Source organism: Cornus florida, unplaced genomic scaffold (genome assembly GCF_030987335.1).
Source record: "Cornus florida cultivar Cherokee Brave unplaced genomic scaffold, ASM3098733v1 CherokeeBrave_3.0.0_Hap2_Chr04, whole genome shotgun sequence".
NCBI classification, from domain to species: Eukaryota; Viridiplantae; Streptophyta; class Magnoliopsida; order Cornales; family Cornaceae; genus Cornus; species Cornus florida.
Genome location: NW_026775574.1, coordinates 34,331,266 through 34,337,056, shown reverse-complemented (window position 1 = coordinate 34,337,056; position 5,791 = coordinate 34,331,266). Strand labels below are relative to the sequence as shown.

The window sequence follows — 5,791 nt, the reverse complement described above, 5'->3', positions numbered from 1 at the left end:
CGTGCCGCTCTCATTTCCTTCCTAGTTCCTTGCATGTTCTGTCTGTTTCTAGCGTTAACCATCTGTTAACACGAAAAGACAGACATCAATACCATTTCTAAACGAACCGTAAGGAATACAATGAATTTTAAACTTAAGCTCTAATCAAGAGAAAACGCTACGCGGAAGACTTAATACGAAACATCCTAGAGACACTTGAACCTGGAGTGCTCTGATACCAACTGTGATACCCCTCGGATCCGAGACACGGGTTGATCAGGCCCAGGCCCAAACCCGAGGGATATCAAACAATTAATACTTTAAAACAAACACAGATTACAAAATGAATTTAAAGATAAAATTTAAGAGCTGAAAGAAATCTAAAAGATAATCCTTAATAATTTAAATACTTAAAATTTGACTATCCAAAACTTCATAAGTTTTAACAACTCGGGAATCCAACTCCAGTGGACCCCTAATAAAAATCCAAACTGAAAAAGAACAATTGAAAGAACATCCTGATAAGCTATTGAGAGAAATCTTACATCGTCGGTAGAGTGAGTAGAAACCTCTGCTCAGCACGAACACGTCTAAGTCTGGAACTATCGTGTACCTGAAAAATAGAAGTGGGTCAGGCCCACGCGCAAGTTCTATACTACTACAATCCAATCAAAGGCCCGATACGCATGTACACTCTAAACAATTCAATAATAGCTAATAGTCCGTAAATATATATATATAGTCACACTAAAGGACTCTCACTGGACTACAGGCCGGTCTCAACCTGAATAGAGGTAACATGCTAAAAACGCATACGAAGTGGGCATGTGTACCTAAACCTAAACAGGGTACACCTCTAACCATCGTATCCAGCTATGCATCCCAATGCATATACGCTCCCTAACCGTTGATACTGAGACTCAAGCTCATATCGAGGTACCATAACAATATATTTAAAATCCATCCTGAATCCTAGTAGTGCTACTCAACTAGTCGTTGCCATGACACTACAACCAATAGGACTTAACTTTTAGTTAATCCAATTCTTAATCCAGAGTAGGTAGGTTTTGGTATTTTGAAACCAAACCGTCCCTAGTATACCACCGTCCCATACCGGTGTGTATACTATCCAATTATCCAGTAGTTGATAATATCAACAATTACAGTAAACATCAACCAAATCCATATCTCCATCACTGATACTAACAAACATAGTGTAAGCATCAATAAACAGAATCAGCTATATACATAAACATGTTTAGTTGTATATCCAACACTGATACTAACAGTCATAATGTAAGCATCAAGAAATATAGTCACCATATATACACGAACCTACTCAGTTTAGGTTGTTTCATTAAATATGATACAATGATAGAATTATTTCAAATTATCATTCAACACTTAACAGTTGATATTACAGACATTAGAGTAAACATCAACAAAATCCATTCGCCCAACAGTTGATACTAACAGTATTAATGCAAGCATCAAGACAGAATCACAGTATGTATATATACATGCTTAGTTTAGGTTGTTTTACAAAATCCCCATTAGTGTTAAATTTAAAACTTAATTCCATTCAACACTAACACATCACACCCATGTATAATTCAAATACCTGATCATGGTACACAATTAAACATGTTAGAATTATATTATCAGTCTCAAAAGATTACTAGTGCAGAGAGTTAAACTTTACTAGTTTCCAAAACTAAACACAATGTATTTATCTGATTATTTCCTCTATTGTCCAAGTAATTAGATTAATTAACACTACATCTGGAGCCTTAATTCAACCATATGCTTCAATTAGACCTTCCACATCTAGTCCTAAACACATCTGAAAACTCTAGAAAACATCACTGCATGCAAAAACTAGCAGAAAACGAAAAAAAAAAAAAAAAAAAAAAAAAAAAAAAAACTGGAGCAAGAGCCTACTCCAAACAAATGTGGAACCGGCTCTTTTGCCCTTGGAGCCGGCTCCCACACCCTTAGGACCCGCTTCCCATCAAAGGGAGCCGGCTCTCCCCTTCTCTGCCTCGTCTCTTCGCCTTCTGTCTCCGTTTTACACCTCTGCTACCTCACGCCATGACTTCGAGAGGCTGTAACCCAATCCCAGTACACTCCCAATCCATGCTTAAGTTCAGTTAACATTAAATACATAGCTTTAAACAGGGATTTATGTAAGCAAATATTATGTTTTTAACAGTTTTACAAAGCATAAAACATTCTGACAAGTTTTAGTTTAAGCACGAACAGAGAATGTTTTTAATTGATTCAGTTAACACTAAAACTATTTAAAAATGCAAAGAACACGAAGCCTAAGGGAGAGAGTAAGGATAGAACTTGCCTTTGAGACTTTTGTTCAAAATCTTTACGCCGTCTTCGAAGGTTCCCGGCAATTCCTACTGAAAAATTCCTCCGTTCCTCCTCTGCCTCCACAGACATATACATGTTTATTTTCTTTTCCTAAAACCCTAAATAGAGGTAACCTATATATTTATAGAGTTATACCAAACCCTAAATTAACTCCAAGCCCCAAGCTGAATCCTAATCGGCCCAAAGATACTTAGTTAAAAACCTACGTCGGCTACAAACGTAACTTCTAAAAATAAAACCCTAATTAAATAAAATTAAATCAAGACAATTAACAATTAACTTGAAATAATTAAACTATTATATTCAATTAAATTAATTCAAATAACACAACTAAATTAAGCCACTTAAACAAAAATAAAGAATTAACTACAGCAATTAAATAAAACAAGTCATAATAAATTTACTAATTACAAATAATGCGAGCAATTCAAGTAATAAGACATTTAAACACGCCATGAAACTTAAACACCAATTTAAATAAGTAACAAGTATGTCAAATAAATAATTAAATAATTTAAAATTCAATTAAAAGAATAAATTAAATACCGGGACTATCCTTTTGAAATTAGGGGTATTACAGTTGTCCACAATCTTCCCACTTCTCAAGGTTGTCACCGCATTGACATGCTCTGTTGTGTGACCTGCCGATGAGGAATGAGTCTCCACAACACATTGTTGCTTTTGTGGGGCATTTAAAGGCATTTTCCCTTTCTCTCTAGCATTCAAAGTACTAGTTATTTGCCCTACTTAGGTTTCTAGCTTAGCAATGGATTGAGAATGAGACTGAAGCAATTGAGTGTTAGCCTCTAGAGTGCCTAGAGCGGTCAAAACTTTCTCTTCAAAAGCGGGACTCCTAGCATTTCCTTGAGAATATGACGGTTGATTAGGAAAATGAGAATTTGAGAATTGGTTTCCTTGTGATTGAAATGGTCTATATCCTTGGGAACCTTGGCTTTGCATCGGAGGTGGAACATATTTCCCTTGGAAACCACCTTAGGGAGGGTTTGAGCCTTCCCCTTAGTTTTTCCAAGAGAAATTTGGGTGATTCCTCCAACTAGGATTATAATGATTGCCATAAGGATTGTTCCCTTGATTAACAAAAGTTGCATTGACTTGTTCATGATGCTCATTTTACACATGTCCATGGGGACAATTGGAAGTAGAATGTAAAACACTTGAACAAGTCATACATGTCTCATTGGATACATGATGGGAATGGTTAGGGATGGAAGATACTTGATTTGCCGAGTTTTGGTTAATTAAGAATTGATCAAATATTTGAGATAAGGATTTCATCTCGGCGGCTATTTCATTGGAATGGTCGACTTGATGTAAGCCAACATTTTTCCTTCCACTTGAATTCCTACCATTCTTAGAAGATAAAGTTTGATGCAAATAATTCTTACTCATGCTCTCATAAAGACGCCAGACGTCATCCTCATGCCTATCAATGTAAGAGCCACCCATGGAAACATCAACCATGCCCTTGTGATTGTCCGATAAGCTCTCAAAGAAATATTGAACTAATTGCCATTTGGGCATGTCATGATGTGGACACTTCCTAAGTAAGTCATTGAATCTTTCCCATGCCTCATGGAACGTTTCCCCATCCCCATAGGAAAACTCTCAAATTAAGGTTCTCATGACATTGGTCTTAGAAACTGAATAGTACTTCTTTAAGAACACTTGTTGCATTTCTACCCAAGAAGTTATTGAAAAATGGTCTAAGATTGTTAAACCAATATTTTGCCTTGTCTTTAAGGGTGAATGGAAAAAGTTTAAGCCTTAAGACCTCTTCCGGCATGTCCGTGTATCTCACGGTGGAATATACTTCAAGAAACTCATCCAAATGCTTGTAAGGTTCTTCACTTGGAAGTCCATGATAGATAGGAAGAATTTGAATGGTTTGTGGTTTGATCTCATAGTGGTGTGCTCTAAATGGTGGTAATTGAATACATGTGGGTGCATAGTATTCATTAGGCACATAGTGATCTCTTAAAGCAAAGGGAGGATTAGCAATTGGAGGTGCAACATGGGCACCTTGATTGCCTTGAATGATGGGAGGTGGTGGAGCATAGATTGGCCTTGGCATTCCCAATGGAACTTGGCCTTGTTATTGTGGTGGATGAACAAATGGCCTCGGCATGCCTAATGGAACTTGCATGTAATCATGATGCACATTGGGGTGGAGGATACCTTGTTGGTCTATGTGACCAAGGTCCTCCAAATGGTCCTCATTATGTCCTTCCATTGATGAAATGGATTGACTAGAACTACCTCTTCCCCTAGGGTTTCGAACAACGGATTCAAGATGAAAATTTAGAGGGAAAAGAGTGGGTCTCAATGATCTACGACCATGCATGCACAATGCAACACAACAAGCAATAATGATAAACACTTCACCTTTATAACAAATCAACAATCAACAAACTTCCTCCATATACAATGTTCCAATACTCCCATGCTATCAACAATATGCAAGAAAAGTAAATTGCCTCCATGTGGGCTCACCATTTATCTAAGAATTGAAATACAAGCCTCCACGCGGGCTGACGATTTAACTAAGGGTTAAGGAAGGAAAAACTCACAAAGGTCCTTTAGCACTTCAACTCCAATTTTAGCTTTGCAAATTTTTAGATTTTTAGCTTTTTCCTTCTTTTGCTTAGCTCCTTTGCTTGCTTCCTAGCTCAATACTCCTAGTCAAATAAGAACAAACACAATGAGTAATTAAAAGAAAAATAAAAAGCAAAGTAAAGACACGATCAAAAGAGTACTAATTCTTAATTGATTCCACAAATACGACGTTGCCTTCAATCAATCCCCGGCAACGGCGCCAAAAACTTGGTGTGGCCCGGGTCGTCACTCCCGAACCCCAACAGTTTGTGATACCAAAAGATAATGGTGCAGAGCTATAATGAATGTGGCCAAGTTTTACATTTAGAAATTGCCACTACTACCTTTCACTAAAATTATAGCTAGGGCGAGTAGGGATCGTCCCAAGAGATTAGTAGGTCATACTAGGTTGAGGAATCAAGATTGGGGTTAGTAGGTCGAATGATCAAAAGATTGGTTGGTGGTTGAATTACACTAAGATGTAATTTAAACTAAAGTAGGCAATTAAATGTAATGGAAAGAAAATAAGAGAGAGATCTTGGGGCTTAGAGATCACCACTAAGCATAGCTTTTCTACACCCTTAATGAATGATTAATGAGGGGGAAAAACATATATTGCAACAAAGTGTGTGTGTGTGTATGGTTATTTCAACAAGCATGGATGACAAATTAAGCATATATTGTCTAAGCAACATGGTGGATAGCACAACATATCAAATTAAGCCATTAATCCTTTTTTTAAGCTCACAACCAAACACATCACAAGGTTAGAGATATATGTTACTTGCTTTCATAAGTATGGAACACCAAACAACAA

At 37.0% G+C, this 5,791-nt stretch overlaps 1 non-coding gene across 1 annotated transcript; it reads left to right on the top strand.

The window, feature by feature from the left end:
* Positions 1-3,901: 3,901 nt before the first annotated feature.
* LOC132305905 (small nucleolar RNA R71) lies at positions 3,902-4,008 on the top strand. Its single transcript, XR_009481742.1, has one exon. It is a non-coding gene; the product is annotated as a small nucleolar RNA R71 (small nucleolar RNA).
* The last annotated feature ends 1,783 nt before the right edge of the window (positions 4,009-5,791 follow it).